Consider the following 21,762-nt stretch of genomic DNA (forward strand, 5'->3'; position numbering starts at 1 on the left):
GCACAACATATTTGCTTTAAAAAGACCCCTGAATGCACTCATTGGTATTACATTCTGAAGCGTGGACTCAGCACCACTTGGCCAACTTTATAAATGTGCAGTTGAAAACTGTTAGGAGATTAAAGAATTATGCCACTGCTACTTTTTGATGATGTCAAAAGAACATTGCGGTTCATTGGAGAAGTTTTGTAAAAGTCTCACAAAGATGAGGAAATTTAATTGCAAGAATGGTTGAACACAGTTACCAGATTTCCATTACCTCACACTGTAAATGCATCAGTTTCAGTGTGATGTTATCTATTGAAATGTTGCATGTTCTTGCAACAACTGGCATTTACTCAGCTGGTGTGGTTGTTGGGATCAGCTCTTAGAGCAGTGGTTTTCAAACTGCCCCCTAATCTCACATTCCACCTTAAGCAATCCCTATGCCATCAGTGCTCTGTGATTAGTAAGGGATTGCCTGAGGTGGTAGGTGAGTGGGAAGGGAAGGTTGAGAATCACTGCTCTAGACCCAATTGTTAATGAAATATTTTGCTTGAGAAAAATTGTCATTGGCCCATTTCCTTTGGAGAATTGTTAATGAAATATTTTGCTTGAGAAAAATTGTCATTGGCCCATTTCCTTTGGAGTTATGAAACCGTGCACATAACAAGTCAATAAGGTATGATTAAAACAGTGGTTTACAACCTTTTTCTTTCCACTAAGTACCCTTACTAATCACAGATCACTATGGCATAGGGATTAATTAAGGTGGAATGTGAGTTTGGGGGGACAGTTTGAGTCTTAGAGGAACATTCTTTAAGCAACGGTGGGACGTTGCTATTTTGTGAATGGATCTTTTTATTCGTAGGCAGTTGGGACTGAAGATTACTCATTTCCATTCTAGTTCTTGTGGTTTCTGAGGTGACTAATAACTCCATTATGAAACTGTAGACTTCTCCATAGATGGGACAGTGTGTCAGGTGAGTTTTATGAGATGGTGAGTTCCTTTGGTCACTTATAGAGAGCTCCTGTGTGCTCTTGATGCAAGATCTCAAGGTTCTTCACTTTGATCCCAAGTCAATGTGGTTGCTGCATTTGTTTCAAAGAGACTTATCAGAGGAAGTGTTAGAAGCAGGGACAATTGTGACATTCAAAAAACATTTAGGCAGGTACATAGATAAGAAAGGTTGAGCAGGATACGAGCCAAATGCAGGCAAATGAGATGAGCTTGTTCAGCAAGGACACATTAGCTGAAGGACCTGTTTCTGGGCAATAGAACAGTGACTTTGAATGTTCTCACATCTGTTCCTCTGTCTACTTGGTAATTTTATCCCATGAGTGTTTGGAAATAGACACTCTGAAAACCTATTGTCAGGCAGGGAAATGGCCTGGTCTGCCCAATAAAAATCAACCAATGGGTGGCTCCGCAGTTAACACAATGCCATTACAGCACCAGAGACCATGGTTTGAATCTGCTGCTATCTGTGAGTAGTTTGTATGTTCTCACTGTGACCTGCATGGGTTTTCTCATAACACTCCAGTTTCTTCCCACTCTCTAAAAACATGCAATGTTGGTTGGTTAATTGGGTGAAATTGGGTTTCAATGGCCAGAATCAGTTTCTACCATGTTGTAACTAATTAAATCTAAACTGAAGGTGTTAGTTTGCTTCTCCTTCCAGTGAGTTTCGAAGATATCACCTTTATTATCAAAGGGCTTTGTGTATTCCAGAAGGGTAAATTCAGCAGAAGACATTTGTCTGCATGATATTGAGTGAAAGGTCCACCCCCTTGCATGTTTCAGTGTACGAGCTATTGATGGACTTGAGCTTGGCCTCTGAGTGCCTGAATACACCAACATCAGGTCAAAACAGAGGAGATCATTTAAGGTGAGTGGAAGAAAGTTGAGGGAGCGATGGGTGCTGGGGATGGTGTTGGTAGTACAACAACAACATCTTTGATAGGCACAGGAATGTAATAAATAGGGGGTTATGGCTGTGAGGGAGAGAAGGATTAGATCAATCATGGAGTAGGTTTGCATGGCTTGGCATAACTTTGTGGGCTGAAGGACCTGTACTCTTTTATGTTCTATCTACACACTGTATCTTAACATCTGAAGTTTGGTTGGTTGCTGCAATGATGGGATGTAGTTAGGAGACTGTTCCAGGATACCTGGATAGGCTGGTGAAGAATTTCCCTTGGAGAAATGTTCTCTGTGAAAAGGGATTCCACAGGAATATTGCTGTGCTTCTGGCTGGATATTGCTCGGGAGGTCTCTGCAAGGATACAAGCACAGCTTACAAATGTCTACAATTTGTGGAACTGTTCAATGTGAGCAAGCTCCCTTGTCCACTTCGCCTGTTCCTGTGGGCTGAAGGAAAAGTAGCTGAAGCACCCTCTTCTTGAATGCGGAGTTTGTTCGATCTCCTTCAAGGAGCAGTGAACAGCAAACTTGTCATGGACCAGCAGCAGCAGCTGGATGTGCCCCTGAGGCAAGGAACTGGGAATAAGGAAAAGCAGTTAAGCTATGTAAATGAGGTTGCATTGAATTTAAGATCATGGAAGGCCACAGATCTCTTTGGGGGGAATGGTGAAAGCCAAGCAAAGCCAGATTAGAGTGGGAGTGGGAGAGAGGATGAATAGGACCTGCAGCTCAATCCTCGAGAAGGCCATTGCAAAAAGGCCACAGGTGCTCCTCAAAATGGTCATCTGGTCTGCATTTGCTTTCACTAATATAGGGCCATTTGATCATTTCCTGCATCTGGCAATTTTCTTCCTAACTCTCAACCGCTCTGGCAATTTTACAGTTTGTTGCAAAATTCTTAAATCTGATCCAAGGTTGGTCGTTAACATCTACCTCCTCTGGTCAGTGTGTGCTGTACCTTGCTACTTATCACTATAATTCTTGTTACCAATGGTCCATTCCATCATCCGTCACCCTGGATACTGCCTATACCTGTTGCCTGTGGACCCCTGCCCAACTGCACTTGCTGGGCCTCGGCATGAAGTTGAAGACAGGATGAAAAGTCTATCAGGCCTCTTTCTTCAAGGATCACAGCACTAGCACCAGGCTGAAATTTGAGCTCAGTCAAATGTACTGATATCCAGCTTGTCTTGCACCTCCACATTTAGTCACACAATGTACTGAAGTCATAGACAAGGGTATAAAAGTTGTTCCCTATGGAACAGTCAGCACATTCTCGTTCAAAAGAAATAAATTGAAAACCTTAAGTTGCAGGACAGATCTCTTGGGAATACTACTTATCACATCTTCCCAATCAGAAAACATTCTCTTCATCCCTGCACACTATCTCCCAAAAGTCTCAAAAAGTTACCTTCAATTGCACACATTTTCAATTTTGCTAATAATTTAATGTATGAAACCCTATCAAAGTCTTTATAACCAGGTCCACACAGATCCCCTGGGCAAATACCTTCTAGCAATGGAGTTTCCAGAACCAAGCTACAAATTTGTTGCAAATTTTGCAAAACAAAAATAAAGGCATACATTACAATAATTTTACTCTGAATTTATATTCTCAAAAAACAAAACATTTTCCCTTCTTCATTAATATTTTGCATTTAAGACAAGATCCAATTATTTATGTATTTCATGATCCAAGCTGCGTTTATTATTGCATGACTCATTACATTTTGATGTGATTGTTGATATAAAATGAATTTTAAAATTATTAATGTAGTATAATTCATCATAAGGCAGCGCAAACTTCTTTTTAATTATGTGCTAATGTATTCAAAATCACAGGTCCAGAACAGGCAGCTCAATTCTAAACTGCGCAAAATGGTGCACATTACAAAGCAAGGATTACTGTCACTGGAGGGGGGAGAGGTTTCAACAGCTGTGATGTGGCTCTAGGATTAACTTCAGCAGAACAAAGAGCACAGCTGCGACTATGAAGCCTGTACAACAGTTTAGGACCACAATCTTATATTCCTGTTGGGGGCAAAAAATAACCTAATACTGCAACTGAATTTATAACCAGCAATGAAAATGTTAACATCATAAATTTGACCATCACAAACAAGGGCCATGAAGCTACTGCAGCAGCACAGTTAAGTGCCAGATACATTATTAATAATTGTGTTTTCAAGTAGCTCGTTGTTGAAGGGTTCCTTGAGAGGTCAAAAGGTGAAAGTATAACCTTAGGTCAAAGGAACAGGGTGACGACAGCTTGTTTTTGTTCCTCTCTTTGGAAAGCAGATTAGTGTCACAGTGCACTGTGAACTGTCAATTTGAAAGAAAGAAACCCTCTGAGAGATATAACCCTCTGAGAGAGGGTTCTATTTTCAAAACTTGTTGGTTCTGATCTCCGTCTTGTAGTATTATTCTTACTTCAGCTTGTAAACAGCCTCTTTTATTTTAAATTCTGCTCAATATTTTCAAGTTTTGAATCATGTAATTTTGTCGTATTGAACTATTTTCCAAGCATTTTATTCTTTGGCTCAGAACAAACATTAGGATCAACTTCCTGAGTTATCCGCTCTTGACTTTGTCAGCAGTTTTCTGCTATGACAGATAAGAAGCTGAAATATCAGAAGAATCAAAAGTCTTGCAAAAGCTGGATCACAAGATTGATTTTCCTTGGTCGATCTAAACTGCTGCACAGTTATCACATTATCTTTGTAGGTGCTAGATGGTGTTAAAAGCTTCCCCTGTACTGCGACACACGGAATAAGGAAGGCTGTTTTAAATTAGCTGACCTTAGTTCAAGGTGCCAATGGAGGAGATGCAGTGGGACTCAAAATGACAGACTCAGTGAGGAGAAAATGCAGGTTGCTCTCTTTGTGAAGGTGACTTCTGTTGGAATGGGTCCACATGGGAGCTGATTTTCTTCCAGTTTTAAAATGACTTCCAAGATTAGGTCTGGAAACAGTGAGCCAAACTGTACTGATAATGATACAGAGCAGTGTATGTTTCTAGCAGTGTTTGTCCTAGCAGAGGACAAGAGAAACGCCAGCCAGTGCATTCCAAGCATCCAGCAAAGCAAGAGCCACATTGTAATTCCCTCCCAAAGGATCAGTAATTACTTGTCAGTTGTTTGACCTCGGGTGAAACTTTGTAAAATAATCCAGTTGTCCTGGAGATGTGGCCATGAGGCTTGGGAGCCTGTCTCGGGCTGGAACTGCTATGGGTACCTGAGAGGGACCATTGCTGGGAACTGCCACTCTACCCAAGAGCAAGAATCACACTGTCTGAACTCTTTAAATAGAACCAGGAAGGAGGCTGAAGTCATTGATAAATCCCTGAGGCAGGCATCTGCAGGTAGAAGTTGTGCTGTATCCCTATTTTAGCAGCACTGAGGCCTGGAGGGAGAATACGCACCCCTGGGAGGGCAGGATGAGACCCAGCTGTCCTCTGCCAGCAGATGAATGAAGCACCAGGCTCACACACAAAGAGTAGCTGCTGTGGCCAGATCCTGGAAGGTCGCCAAAACCAGTGGAAATGTTTTCCTGCATGAGTCACACTAACTTCAAAACTGAATGGCAAGAGATGTAGATTGGAGGGGGAGGGGAAGGATGCAGAGGGCTTTGTCTGGTCAGCTATTGACAGCTCATAGATTTTGTGTGACTGAAAAGTCTCATGAAAGGATTGTTGCCTCAAGATAGATTGAGTTCCCACAATCTAGGGATAAATAAGTTTATCCTTTATGAATTGGTATTGATTTCCACAAATATATTGCACTGTTTGTCCAGACCAGGATGTATAAGGAAAGAAATAAAAATCCCTCAAGGGTTGCCACAGGATATCGTTAATTCAATTCATGAAAGATTTTTTGAACTGAGAATTGTTATCTATGGTAAGTATTACACGCAGAGTCTTCCTCTAAATCAAACGAGGAGAATAGAAACTCTGTTTTCTCCCCATTATTGCTGAGCTTTTGTAGGAATGCAGACAGGAATTCAACAATCCCCTCCCCTCCATCCCTACCCCCACTCTCAGAAACAACTGACAGGATTGTTCAGACCCCTGACACCCTCGTTCCACCTCCTTTTTCATGATTGACCTGTTTTGTGTGACTGCAGCCTTATCGTATAACTTCATAATGGTCCTTGGAGACAGTTACATCCATCCTGATGCAAGCCTGGTGACTCATTCATTGTAGAACTATAAATGATTAGCTTAGCAGTTCTTTAGCAGAGGAGAGAATTGGTGGTATCAAAAACAAGCACAAAATGTTTAATTTTGCCAAGTGGCCTTTTAAAAATTGGGGTCTGTACTAAAAAATCTTTGTTTTTTTAGTTGAATAATACTAAAATCTGTTTGAAAGCACTGTATGCTTTGTATCGGTGGATTAAAAAATAATTGAGCTAATTACTGGGTTGAAAAGGTGGTATATTAGGCAATGGGGATCAAGCATTTATTCATTGTGAATTCAACCGGTTAAAAATCAAACTACGATCAGATCTTCCTAGGAACCATTATTAATACTATATAAGGTGTTGCTTATGGGCAATTTATTTAATTTTCAATTGAACAGCAAGCAAAATCGTTCCACTGCCATCGGAATGTCTCTATAGGATATGAGCAGCTGTGCCTAAGTGTTTGTCTGCATTTATATTATTCAATGTTAAGTCACTCTTAATTTACAATGCCTCTTCTCTTCCTTTTAGGCAGTCATTCGGAACAAAGATGCCATGCTTCCACTCTATCCTGAGGAGAGGCTGATGCTGGAGTGTGAATTATTTTGACATGGGCTTGCAGTTTCACACCAGCTATGAGGAGTTCTTCACAAAGTGAGATCCCAGTTCAATGGGAAAGTGATCGAGTGGTCTGACAATTGCACAGATGTAGCTTACTTGTGCACCTGGATGCACGTGCGCACACACACGCGCAATTCTTATACTGTGCACAGAATTTAACATTTATAAAGTTCAGCAGGCTTTGGTGCTTGAAAGGTAAATTGTTACTGCTCAGGAAGGTTCTTATTGGTTTTCAGAGAGAGAGGTTTGTTGTTCGAGGACATCCTCAACTAATGTACTTCCATCAGCCACTCCAGTGTCTTGCTGACAAAACTTGCCTTTTTAGGGTTCTCCAGATGATAACCTCTTTCTTTCAGGTCACCACAGAGTTCCTTTTTGTTTCTCTTATTCCAAATCCTGTCCTCTTACATGAACCACAAGGGCTTTGACCAGGCCGTCTTACAAAATGGGCTTTCCATAAGCTTGCCAGCTTGTCCTGTTCCAGTCCCAGCTGCTTCTGCTGGCTGTAACACTGTACAAGTGATTTCTGTCTCTGTCTTTCTCTCTCTCTCTCTCTGAGAGAAAGCCTGTTTCTCTCTCTCTATTTGCAAAACCACATGACCCTCTTAGAATAACAAGTTCTCTTCCAGACAATCTGCGGCTCCAACAAGATCTTTCATCTGTTGCCTTTTATAAACAACAATCCATTAGCGAAGTCTCTTGAGCACTCTTCAAAGCTCTTGCAAAAACTCTGAGGCCCCAATATGTCTAGCATGGGGCAGAGCTCCAGTATATTATCTCCCAAAAATATTTCTATATACCCTGTCACAATTTCTTCATTGTTCCCTCCTTCTTAGGGCAACAACCATTTATGTGGTATCTTAAAAATAATAATATGCCGCTAAAAACTGAACAGAAATATTCTCATACAAATTTGATACCAAGCTCAGTGCAGGGTGATTAAAATGGGTCACAGTTGGTGAAGTATAGACACCTTGACTGATTGTCAGACTTAGGATCTTGTTGATACAGGGAGAGGCCAGTTCTTGGATGGTTTCACAAAGAAGGATGTATTACTAATATTGAGGGGTTGCTGAGCTGAGAATTTAGTGAGGACACAAGATGGGAGGCCAGCCAGAAGAATTTTAGAACAATCAGGTCTAAAGGTAACAAAGGCACCAGGGCAGTGGGGAAATGTTATAGATATATGAGTGGGTGGAACGATGTGCAATTCAGAGATGAGCACAACTCCTCGTGTTTTTGTTCCTGACGTCTTACGGTTGCTAAGTTTCTGCAGCACAACACAAATGTTATGAATGGTTTGGCCTTTCTATAAATAGTTGACAGAGAGAAGGATGGGATCTGTTACCTGGAAATGAAGTTTGTACATGAAAAGAGAAATAGAATGAAATATTCCATATAACAATGGTCTTAACTTGCAAACTTTTTCCACCTTGAATTAATCAAAAAGTTGGATACTATGTGAAATTATTTGAATTAATATGTGAATTACTCTTGAATTTTTTTTAAAGGCAAAGTAAGTCTTTAAGTAGATTGCAGCATTTATTGTGCACCATTCATATCCATGCAAAGAAACATCAAATTATCTGCAACATATAAAGTGTTCCTTATTTATTAAATTATTGCTTTTTGGTCTATTTTAACAAATAGCTGAAGTTTGCAATTGGGATATTTTCTTCATAGACTTTTGATCTTCTTCTCAATTAATTATTTGGTAGTTTCACCTCATTACAATTTCAGATGTATTGTACCCACAACTCTCACCCACCTAAGCTTTCAATCATGTGTTTTCAACTCCTTCCAAAATGGTTGAGTTTATGGTCCTCCACTGAAATACTTGGAAATGCTGACACCTGCGTAGAAAATTAACAAGTCGGCCTTTGAGTTAATACATGAACTTGTTCCATTGTCCTTTGCCACTTTGAAATTGAGTAGACCATTAAATAGATTGTGAAAATTGTGTCATGAGCAAAATAAATAGCAGAAGTTGCATAAAAAGATCAAATGAATTTGATAACATTGACTTCTGTACTCGTCTAGAAAGTGCGCTGCAGGAGGTGCTGAAATGTGCATTCCCCATGGACCACAGCAGGCTTTCCCTTGAATCCCAACAAGGCTGCCTCTGGTTGAATGAAAACCTGACATTGCTAAGTACGTTCCACCACTGGTCAGAAAGACAAAGGGCTTCAAGGATTTAAGCGTGAGGCTAATTATATTTGGCTACACTTGGCTTACTTGCACTTCTGAACTTCATGGGTGACTATTCACCTTTGCATCTTTAACCTAATTTTTTTCCAAGGACAACAACATTGAGGACAACAAACCGACCCACCTCCATTTCCACTCTATTTCCATTCTCATATCCTGCCTTCCACATTGTAGAAGCTCTGAATTTAAATTGTTCATCTGCCTACAGTTCAACAACTACATCATTCCTTGGATTCCATCCATTTCCCAGCAGAGACTGGCTGAAGTATCATCTGTACTTGAAGTGAATGGCATAACTATTCTTGTTAAATAATAATGTTGGTTGGGATACAGAGTGAACAAAGCCTTGTTCCAATAATTCATATCAATCTGAAAGGGATGACATTTCATTGATAGGTGTATCATTTCACTCAACAGATGGGAGCAGGAACAAAGGAGCACACCTTAATTAAAACAGGAATCGAGACTAAGATTCACTACATGCTGAGATCCTACCTGTCCTTAATGTTGCAAAGGATGGGTCTGACCTTGTTTCATTCAACTAGACCTTACTGCAGTACCTGTCCTTTGTTGAAAAGTTTCTGCAGAAAAATACTTTTGCCCATGTTCATTGGTCAATGGTCAGGCTGGAACATCCTGTAGACCTCATGGGAGAAGGACATGATGACTCCAATGGAATGGTTCACCGAGTGAATTTTCAAAGGCATTTGTCAGAATGCTTCATCAGTAGAACTCACAAAAAAGCAGCAAGACTGGTATCGGGAGGGAACCTTTCCATCAGATCTTCCTGCACGGTTGGATTCTCTCACTCTCAGCAACACACACGGCCCTCAAAATGGCTGTGGTGCAGGTGAGATGAATGTGGACTGTGCATTTGCTAAGAAGATCTGGAAAAGGATACAATGGTTCTGGTCATCATTTATCCACAGCAGCTCCAGAACAGACTCGCTAATCTACAGGATGTTTCCAGAAACAAAACTGAGACAAACATCAACTACTTTTGGAAGATTGTCATCCTGATGGGTCTGGTAAAAACTTACTGGTGCTCAATGCTGCTGATGGTACATTTCAACAGCCACCACAAAGGCTTTGTAGGGAAAGTCCATAGTCTAGGATTCTGCTGCTATTGGGAATGAGGGGCTGGGTCCTGTGTAACATCCTTTCAAACATTTTATGGGTGTATGGTTTAAAGGGGAAAAGTGAATGGCATTGATCCATTGAAAATAGTGAAGTTAAGTTTATTGTCACCTGATTGTAGACATACAATCTGATGAAACAGCGTTCTCTGGTCCTTGGCGCAAAACATGCAGACACACAACCAGACATAACACACATATGGACAAACAATACATATGAAGGACAAGTATTTAATATACACAAATAAATAAATAGATTTTGTTTTGTACATGAGAGTCTCGGATGGTTAGTTTTAGTAGTTCCTTTGATCGTTCAGTATTCTTACTGCCCCTGAGAAGAATCTGTTCCTCATCCTGGTGGCACCAGCTCTGATACTCCTGATAATAGAATGTACTATTTTGATGGCACAGCGAATGTAGAGAAAGACATGCACTGATTGTTTTGTATTTTCCTTCTATATCAATAAAGTTTATTTTTTAATTAAAAGATGTCTATAAATTCTGGTATAAGACCTTCGTCTTGCTCATTACAGACCCAGAAGCAAGCATGCAATCACTCACTTGCTTATACAGTCCAACACTCATGGTGAGGAAGCCAGTGGGAGATCTGGAAATTACCATATTTTCACTCATATAATGCATACATGCAATTAATGTACACATGCAGATAACTCGCAGAAAATCTGAAATTATGTGAAAAAGTTCTCGTATAGTACGCGCACACATATACCACACATGCAGTATTAGTCAGTTCTATCCAGCACCTTCATAATGTCCTATAAAAGTCACAAAAAAAACAAAGTGATACATGTGCAGATAACATTATTAGCCTGTATAGCTGTATTCGATCTTGCCTAATCAGCCATAATCTAAAAATTTGTATGAAAGCTCCTCTCGTTTTGTGCTCCACACATATTACCTTTGAGGTCTAGAGTAGTTTTCAAACTGAAAGTAGTTACGAGAGCAGAAGAAACTGGCAAATGGAGGAAAGAGAAAGATGAGCTTGAGAAGATGAATTCACAAAAACGTGCAGATCATGGCTTAAAAGCTAAATGACTCCAATTAGAGTCTGACTTATAGGCTATCCTAACATATTTGAATGAAGACAGTCAACAAGAATCCGACTTTGAATGATTCAAAGGGTTTATGGATGATAACTAAGAAGACAAATAAATTGTTATTATTTTACTAGTTACTTCAGATTTTATTTAGTATTTGACTTTTTGATAATTCCATTAGAGTGATTAAAAATAAGTTTTAATGTAGAACCAGTTAATGCTATATTCAACATGTTAAAAAGTTCTGGTATAGTGTGCTTATAGAGATGATGTGTAATTGGTTACCGGTTTGTAAAAAAATGTGTAAAAATACAGTAAATCATTGCCAGATCTTCAACAGAATCTCTGTTTAGATTTGCACACAGATTTCCACCAAACTGTATGTTTGCAGTTGTGATACAACTTCCTTCGGCCTTCACACCCTTCAACCAGTTTCCCTCCTCCTACTGTACTCCGGCAATCAGTTCTGCGCATGAGTATATATTTTCTCCATAGGTTTGAGGCATGAGTTGCAATTCTCCTTTCCTTGTTTATGTCATTGATATTCAGATGAGTAAGGATGGCTTCAAATCCATTTCCTGCATCACTACAAAGTGCTCTGTCACCCCTTCCTTTTCCACTGATGGTCAATTTGCTTCCTCACCTTGATATTTGTTTTATCTGCTCAAAACAGTATGTTGAGATATGTAATCCTGGAATGCTGGATCCGACGTCTGTTGGTTTTCAAGATCAGTAATCTGTGACACACAACGTCTATTTATGTGATACTACTAAAGCAACATGGTTCCAAAAAAAAGCTTTTAAACTGACAGCAGTCACACAATGAGAAATGTGGATAAATTAAACTAGTAAGTTTGAAGGAGGAATGATGGCTGCCACTGGCTGTGTGATACCCAACCCCAGGTAGATGTTGGAGTGACTGCCACTGGCTGTGTGATGCCCGACCTCAGGTAGATGTTGGAGTGACTGCCACTGGCTGTGTGATGCCCGAGAAGTTTTCAATGTTGCAACTTTTGAGAAAATGACAAAGATCTGAATCATTCAAAGTCAGGATTTGAAAATTAGACTTTCAAAATAACTAAACATCAATTTTTTAGTTATTTACAGATTAGGAGCTTTTTAAATTCCTTGGTATTAAAACCCTCTCAAGATTTGGAATTAAAGATGACAGAGAAGATTTATAATCTTAAATCAAATAGTAAAATGCTGTTATCAGTTCTCTATGAGTTATTATTGATGACTAGTGTTGATTCCCTGGACAAGACTAAGAAACTTTGGGAGCAAGATTTTCGACAAGAATTTTCTGATGCTACTTGGGATTCTATCTTGAAATTGGTTAATTCATCTTCTCTATGTGTCCGACATACATTATTGCAATTTAAAGTAGTACATCGATCTTACTTTCCTGAATTTCAATTGGCTAAATTTTATTCTAATTTCTCATCAAAATATGATAGATGTTAAGACTGAAGAAGATACATTATTTCATATGTTTTGGTCATGTCCTTGTTTTCCAATTATTGGGGAAGTACCTTCCATACTTTGTCTTCAGTTCTTAATATTAATTTGGATCATAATCCTTTTTTTTTTACTCTATTTGGAGTAAGTAAGTCATCTGATTTAAATTTGTCTGGGCCACAATCCCATGGAGTTGCCTTTGCTCTTCTTATTGCCAGAAGAGCTATACTTATGAGATGGAAAGATGCTGTCCCTGCTACACATACTCAATGGCCATCTGATGTGATGACATACCTGACTCGGGATAAAACTAGATGCTTTACTAAAGTAATGAATCTTAATTTTCTAAATTTATGTGGTCCTTTCCTTAATTATTTTCATAATTTATAAGATTATTGGATCCCATTTTATGGTTTGGTTGTCCTTTCTTTTGAGTATTAATGGAACATATATGTTTATTCATAATATCACAAGGGAAGGATTAGATTATTAGAATAGTTTTTGCTTTATATTCATTTTGTTTTTTTGTCTCTTTCATAAGTTGTTTACAGCTATTTGTTAATGTACATTTACTTTGTTGGATATATATTCTTGTTATTACCTATGTATAAGCATAGGTATATACATACATATATATTTTTTTATATAACTCAATAAAATATTGGAAAGAAAGAAAATGAGATTTGAGACTTTTAAAAACATGTATGCTTCTCTTTACCATCCAAATATTTCCACATTGCAAGTACAAACACAGATACCATTCTCTAGGCAGTATCATCCCAACTAACAGCACATTCTTAAACAAGAGTTGCATCAAGTTCGTTGATGTTCATATACAACCCAATGAAATAGCATTTCTCCTGAGCACAGTATGCACAAATACACAGTACATAATAATCACATTTATGCATATAAAGATTTAATTTAAAATAAATATTGAAATATTTTTGGATTATTTACTCAGTCACAGTCTCAATATCACAGCCTGTGGGAAGAATCTATTTCCCACCCTGGCAGCCCTGATTTTGATGCTTCTGTACATCCTTCTTGCTAGCAGTGGATCAAAGACACTGTAGTATGACAATCAACCCATTATTTGTAAACAATAATTCTTCACAAATAATCTATTGTACATTATGTTTGTATATGCACTCATTGCAAATACCTTAAACTCTCAAAACCTGATTAATATAAATCTCGTAACAGGTATCTATGGATCCAACACAGGTAACCCCTGCTTTCCTGGAGAGCAATCCATAAACGAACAATTTTCCACAACGCAAAGCCAGGTCATCTGCATGTGTCAAGAAACAAAAAAAGTTTATGTTTTTGATCACATAAATGTCAAGTGTCTCAGACTTATGGGAGTGATTTGTGAATTCGGTAAGCACAAATTTCTGTTTCCCAAACTGCTGAAATAGAGTGATCACCTGTCATCTTATTTTTACATTGAAATGGAAAACATTGGATAAACTATACACCATGAGTATGTGAGAACCTATAACATAAAGCACATGTTAGAAATCAGGATGAGAATCAAGTGGTGAAAGAAAAGACTGATCAAACTAGTTTAATGACAGAACCTGACCTCAGTCAAGATGGGGAGCTAATGGGTTAACGTATTTTAACAAGCTGGAAAGAAATGAAAACTGGCAGATGGTATGCAAGTATCATCTCAATGAGGCAATGAAAAGCAATTAAAACAGCAAAAGGGCATGAAAGCTACCAAGGAATAGACAGATTAAATTGTGATACCTGAACTTCGAAAGTTGTGTTTAATATTGGAAGAATTATGAGGCACAAAACTATCCTCAGTTATTTGGATTAAATGCATAATACATGGTTAATTATTTTTGTGGTAACATTGTAGTGTGATACTTAGTCAAAAAGGCTACATTGATGTTAGATGCAATTGATTTCATCTTTCAGCTCTAGTGCATTTGGATTTTCAGAAGATGATTAATAGGTAGCTTCACAAAGGTTATTAAACAAAATTAGAGCACATGTTTACTTGTGCATAGAGAATAGGAATAAATGGACTGCCATTGGGAGGTTGTCATTAACAAGTTGCCAAAAAGATTGGAGCTGGAGCCCCAGTTGTTCATTATCTATGCATATGATATGGATGAGGGTGCCAAGTGTAGTATATCCAAGTTTATGGAGAGAGAATGCTGGCTAGTAAGGAAGATAAGAGTGTGGTTTCAAAAAAGGCGTGGACTTTAGAAAATACAGTAGGGCAGCAAGTAGAGCTACCGTCTTTCAACTCCAGTGATGTGATCCATCCTAACTTCCAGTTCTGTAGAGGGGGAGTTTTCATGGTCCCCCAAGTGCTCTGGCTTCCTCCCATATCTCAAAGATGTGTGGGTCAGTAGATAAACTGAGCACTATAAATTAACCCAAGTTTGCCAGTAAGTGGTAGAAGCTAGCTGGGGGGTTGGATGGTTTATTGGGGTTAAATTGCCTTGCTCTGTGTGTAACAGGAAGTATGTAAGTAAATTAATTTTGAGTACAGGTATTAAAAATATGAAAGGGTATGGGATTAATCCAGGAAAGTAGCATTAAAACACACCATGATCTTATAAATAGTGTGCCAGGCACAAGGAACTGAACAATCAACTCCTGCTTCTATTTCTCATGTCAATTAGTTCCACAACCTTCAAAACTTTCCAAAAATATACCATCATGGGATTTTGAATTTGAACTGCAGGACCTCTGCCAATAAACTCATTGGTGCATCAAATATTCTACTTTGACTAATCTGATGAAAGCGATTGGATGTTGCTCAATATAAGCAGAACTTGACACAATGTTAATTTGCAGACTGCAATGGAGAATTATATTGCATTATGCTCCACATAGATGTCATGATTACGTGTCCACATCCTTAGGCTCTCAGTTCCAGCTCAGCTGTTGAGTCTTTCATAAGTTCTGTCTGAAGCTCCCAAACACCCTTCCTTAAGCACCGCCATAATGCAGTGCCTATGGAGTTACAAGATAATAAGAAATTGAAGCAGTAGATCATATGGCTTCTGAGTCTGCCCATCATTCAGTAAGATCAGAATTAACCTGATATTGGTCTCAGCTCCTATTTCCTGCTTGTTGCACATAATTTTTAATTTGTCCTCATATCAAAAACCGCCTATCATGACTTTGAATATATTAAATAACTCTGCCTCCTCAGTTCCCTTGGATGTCAAATTCAAATTCTAAGAGGCAATGTTCCTCCTCATCTCCACCTTTAGGGGCAAACATTAAAAATCCAACATCAGCATCTGATTTTGGCAAGCTCTCTCAGAAGCTCCATTAATCATTCAGCTACATCCAACTTTCTGTAGTCAAATTACAGCAGGTTCAAGTACATAAGGCAGGTACTTGCTCTCTCAATCTCTAGTTTGTTGGCTCTTCCCTTTCATCATTATATTCTCATCATTCTTGTCATGTTTCCAGGTGCAAAATGGATAAAGAAACATACATCCATGCTGGAAATACAGAATCTTCAGTACTGAAGTCATATTCTGAAAAAGACATCAGCTATCCCTTTTCCGTTTGAGTTCAAAAGAATAGGTTCAATTTGGTTCACCTGCATCGACTCACTTTAGTTCACCTGAGAGGTGTCTTTAAATTCATTTCTTTTCCTCTCCCCTTCATGTCACTTGGACCAAACTCTAGCCTTCTGCAAAACTATAGATTCTAATATAATCAAAACACATAACTAAGCAAAAAATAACTCCACTATCACTAAGATGTGATATGCTATTACATATAACCAAGAAATAGAAAGATGTACTGATGTAGGATTCTGAGGATCGAACATGTGGTAAGAACATTGGGGTCATGAATTCAAACTAATGAAGGGTAAGTTAGCACACTGTATGGACATTCAAAATGAGTAGAGGCGAAAATCCATGGTTATTTAAAACCTTCCCCCACCCCTTATTTGGAAGGATAAGTAAGCTATTCACAATCTTCTTTCTTATGATCCAACAACATTTATAGTGTTACGAGCCCAAAGGACCCCAAAACCCATCAGCAATAGACATACACCAAGACAAATGGTTACTTAAACAAAAGCTGTTTTTAATTATTTTTAAACATGAAAACAGGATCAAACTTTAACTTATCTCTTTTAACTTAACTAACCCAAATTAACCCCCTTCTAATTCTAAGCGCACGTGTATGATGTGTGTGTAAATTTAAGAAAAGTTCTTTGGTTCACAGTTCAATCTCATGTCTCATTCTTCCAAGTTCACTGGTTGCAGGCAATTCTTATACTGTACACAGAATTTAACATGTATAAAGTCCACCAGGCTTTGGTGCTTGAAAAATAAATGTTTACTGCTCAGGAAGGTTCTTTGGAGATTTGCAGAGAGAGATTTGTTGTTCCAGGATTTCCACAACTGAAGTACCACCATTAGTTACCTCAATGTCTTGCTGATGAAACTTGCCCCATCAGGGTTCTCCAGATGATAACCTCTTTATTTCAGGCTACTACAGAGTTTCTTTCTGTTCCACTTATTCCAAGAGAAACATCACACAGTCATCCGCCACTCTGGAGCTTTCTGTTTCAGTTCCAACAGGCTTCCCGGCTTGCACTGTTCAGCTGTCTTTCAGTGTCACACACACACTGGCTGAGAGAACTTGTTTCACCTTTTCTCTCTCTCCCTCTCTCCAACTGCCAGAAAGCCCATGTGACTCTCTCACTTGCAAAACCCCTGACTGTCTCCACCAAACAATAGGAGTTAGCCTTCTGCTCTTATCTGTTGTTTTAGGTAAACAAACTTCTCAGGAGTGACCTTTCTGTGCACTTTGCAGAAAGGTCAGAAGCCTTGTAAAAATGTTCAACACAGACCACCTGTCTCCAGTCAATTCATTTGATGATATCATTTCAATTAGCAGCTACTTGTGAAATTAGCATAGCATTCTCCATAGTTTCTGTAATGTTACTTAATATGAATTCTTCAGTATTTCAAATAAGATCTGTTTTAAAATATGTGTATGTTTGTAACCTACTCTAATTTTACCAATTTCTCCCAATATTTATCTACATTACAATATTGCGTTATGCTCCATATAGATGTCATGATGTTTTGGGAGAGAGATGGAAAAGATAATCCATTTACTTTTCTTCATATTAATTTTACATGGAATTAGTGTAAAACAAAGATAGGATTAGAAATTTACATTAGTTAAATATTTGGGAAAAAAAATCAAGCAAACCAATTCAAAACATATCCTGTTGTGCAACAAAACAATCGACTTTCAGCTGATTATTTGTTTCCATCATTCAAATAAGAAAGGGTTAATGTTATCCATGATGAACATTTTGTGCAAATATGAATCCATGTTTACATCAGTGGAAGTGTTGTGAACAAGGGAACAGATATGATGGGTGTCAAAAGCAAGGACTCCAAACACAGTCTGACAGTAAATGCTGCTATTTACATAAGATGCGCGTGGGAAGATCACAGTGCAGGTATGGCTCTATACTGCACAGGACACTAACTAAGATGCCCCCAACCCTTCACCAAAAAAATTCTCCAGCACTGTTCCACAGTACTCAGCCTGGAGATGGCAAAAAAAGAGAGCCAAGCACACTTGGTGCCCTTTATAGAACTGGAGGGCTGGGTAGTCCAGCCCAGGTAATCTACAGGGTACAAATGGCTCAGTGCCAGCAATGTCTGATTGATTACAAAGGCCAAGTACAAAGGTACTTAAAGGCAGCCAATGGTCAGGTGTACATTGATGGGTGGGGCGGAGCCAAACCTTGATTGGCAGGTGGTGTGTCTTCCGACCAGGTAAGGGGCAGCGCTGTCACATGAAAGCCACAACCTTCCACAATACAGAAAGTAATCTGTCAACATCATGGAATTTTTGAGTCCTAGTTAAGTTTATTTTTTTTAATATGATTCTGTTCACCACATATTTTGCATATGCTGTATGTTTTGTTTCATTACCATCCACCAGGTTCAATCCAACTGCATACAACTTCAAGAGACTTGGTCATGGATAGAACAGCTTCTTCATCTCAAGATTCAAGATTGGATTTATTATCATAGTAAATAAACAATGTCATATGATAAAATTTCTTTTTTACCTGCTGCAAGGCAGATAGATTCGCCACCGGCATGAAGTGCCTAAGCGCATCTACAGTTAGACACAGTCAGAGAGAGAAGCAAAAGAGAGACCCCACCCCTAGAGTCACCAAGTGTCCGTAGATTCACATCCAGTGCTTACGCAGCCCTCCAGCCACACAGAGTTCAGTCCAAACCATTGATAACCCAAGCTCCAGATCCAAACCTCCAACATGGTCAGGAACCCTTGGCACCTCCTCGTATCACCTGGTACCCCTCCAGCCAATTCAAGCCAGTCTCCAGCAGTCCACAGCCCAGCGTGAGTCTCCCATCAGCATCTGTTAAGTTTAATCATCTGATAGCATGCCTTGTTTTTTCAACTTAAGTCCATAGTTTAAAAATCTCTTATTTTCCATTACAAAAGAAAATATTATAGTAAAATATTTAAGAATATAGTTGCCATATCATTTAATAAAAAGTAGATTATGAAATGAGGGACTGTATCTTCTATTTCAATTAATTGGATGTGTCTAACTCTCTTATTAAATATTTATGGTTCTTTTCGCTATCTTAGTACTGCATCAACTTCCTGCAATCTTTACAGCAAACACAGACACAGGAGCCAAATTTCCCAGGACATTTTTTTTGCAAAGTATCACTGGATGTACAGGATCTAAATACAGAATGCCTCAGGGAATTTGGTGCCGAGCTTCCTGATCTTGCCTTCCTGTCTCAGCCATCAGGATGGGTAGGCTCTAGTATCTCTATTCTATGGCATAACAGTGATGTTACAATTTCCACTGTCTCATACCTCTTGCATGAATTATATCTCCTCCAAACCTTTTTTTTTAATCCAAATCATGAAATAATCCTTACATTTTGCAAATGACTTTAACGTCAATTCTCAGTAGTTCACAAAACTACTGGAAGAAAATGATAATACTTTGGTCAAAAAAGAAACAAAAAATCCAAATGTTGAAAATCTGAAATTAAAAATTAAATCTGCAGTGAATATTTAATAGGTCAGTCAGTATTTGTGGAGATGAAAACAAGTTTAGGCTTCATGTTAATGTCTTTGCATATGAATGTATGTAATGTACCTGTTAACTCTATATTTTTCCTGTACAATGATATTTGCTTCTTATTTCTTAAACTCCATTGATAATGGTAGGCCCTGTTTCTTTAACATTGTAGGATAAAATAGTTGAGTCCATTCACTGGGATGTTATTAAACAAATCTCTAAAAAAAAACCATATGGAACAGTTTTCTTTTGAATCAACGGGATGTCTTACAACTTTACTGGATTCCTTAAGGAAGTAAACAAAGTAAAAGAACAAGAGAATGGTTACAATAGACATAGAAGCCATTTTGCCCAATAAATCCAAATGCCAGACAAAAAATAACATGTGAAGGTAGTGGATAAGGTCAGTCATTATGAGAGAATCAACTTGTTTAGATGGACTAAGAATAATTTTTGCAGCAAAAAGGCAGAGAATGGAAAAATAATATCTTTTAAAATGTTTCACAGAGGTGCGGACAATTCGCAATATTTCTGAATGAACAAAAGGATAATTTCTGGAGTTGTGTAATTAATAGAACACAGAACATTAGAGCACAGTACAGGCCCTTCGGTCCTTGATGTTGTGACAACCCATATACTGTATGCCTCCAAATAAAACCTAAACCCTCCCTACTTCATAACCTGCTTTTTATCTTTCATCCTCATTTCTTAAATGCACCTATTGTTCCAGCCTCCACCACCAGCCCTGGTAATATGTTCCAGACACCACAGTGTAAAAAGATGTACCTCTGATGTCTCCCCTCAACTTTCCTCCCTTCACTTTGTACAGATGTCCTCTGGTGTAGAGGACATTGTAAATCTCTATTGTCACCTCTCATCCTTCTTTTCTCCAAAGAGAAAAGTCCCAGCTCTGCTAACCTTGCCTCAGGCAACATCCTGGTAAATCTCCTCTACACCCTCTCCACAGCTTCCATATCTTTCCCATAATGAGGTGACCAGAACTGAACATAATATTGTAAGTGTGGTCTCACGAGAGATTTATAGAGCTGCAACATTCACGACTCCTGAACTCATCAATTCCCTGACTAATGAAGCCTATTATATCACAGGCCTTCTTAACTGACCTGCTTGGCAACCTTGAGAGATGCATGGATTTGGACCCCAAGGTCCCTCTGTTCTACACAGTTAAGTATCCTACTATCAACCATGTACTCTGCATTCAAGTTTGACCTTTCAAAATGTATCACCAATGTGGTCGCTGGCATTAAATTTTCTGATCAGTAATGAATAGATTACCTTCCCAGCCTGCATCACTACGTACAGTAAGTGGTGTGAGAGTCAGATTATAGATTGTAACATTGCTCAGTGAGGAATTTTGCTTATGGGATAAGATGGCAGACAATATATGTGCAAGTTTAAAGTGTTCCTACATATAGAAACTGAAAAGAAAAAAAAACACCTGGGGAAGTGGATTGGTCACATGGCCAGTTTTGGGCCACCTTGAAAGTTAGTTAAGAGACAAAATGGGTCTAAGTTATGTTACATTTTGTTAATTTCCAGAGCACTAGTATCAATGGGAAATTTGCAATACTAGTCCACAACTTGCAGGTATTACTTTTGATTTGGAAGTGAGTGAAGTAGTACCCTCAGCGTCAGAATGTCTAATCAGGGGGCATTAGGGTAACTGCCGGGGTGGGGGTGGGAGGTGGGGAGGGCACAAACTGTCTTCCGAAAACTCACTCAGCAGCGGGGGGAGTAGCTGCCATACCTTCCGTGAACTTCCTCCATGCACTGCCGTCACACTTCACCCTCCCTCCCTAGTGACAAACCTTGTGACGCTAGTGCTGCGGGTGGGCACAATAACTAATTTGGGGGTGCATGGCTCGCGAATGCCCCCCCTACCTTGATGCCAAGCCTGACCCTCAGCATGGCAGTCCTCAGTGGTGTTGCAATATTTTCTTCCTTTTAGGTATTTCTGTACTTCTGGTTGTATCTTGAGCCTGTCTTGTAGCAGGTTCTATTTCACTGGTTAAAGCTTTCTGAAGGACTGGATATACTGATCTCTAAATATCAGTACACTATCCTCTCACCATTTCCTTACATTTGT

General features: G+C 38.8%; 1 long non-coding RNA gene across 2 annotated transcripts in view; it reads left to right on the forward strand.

Moving 5' to 3' along the window:
- Positions 1-19,029, forward strand: part of LOC138755439 (uncharacterized) — a 50,303-nt gene extending 31,274 nt beyond the window's left edge. Inside the window, exons 2-5 of one of the 2 annotated variants that reach the window (XR_011352296.1) lie at positions 3,746-4,052; positions 6,613-6,735; positions 13,769-13,945; positions 18,527-19,029. This is a non-coding gene — a long non-coding RNA (uncharacterized lncRNA). The remainder of the gene's footprint in view (positions 1-3,745; positions 4,053-6,612; positions 6,736-13,768; positions 13,946-18,526) is intronic. The other variant, XR_011352297.1, reaches the window with a different exon arrangement.
- Positions 19,030-21,762: the final 2,733 nt, after the last annotated feature.

This window comes from Narcine bancroftii, chromosome 2, assembly GCF_036971445.1.
Source record: "Narcine bancroftii isolate sNarBan1 chromosome 2, sNarBan1.hap1, whole genome shotgun sequence".
NCBI lineage: Eukaryota > Metazoa > Chordata > Chondrichthyes > Torpediniformes > Narcinidae > Narcine > Narcine bancroftii.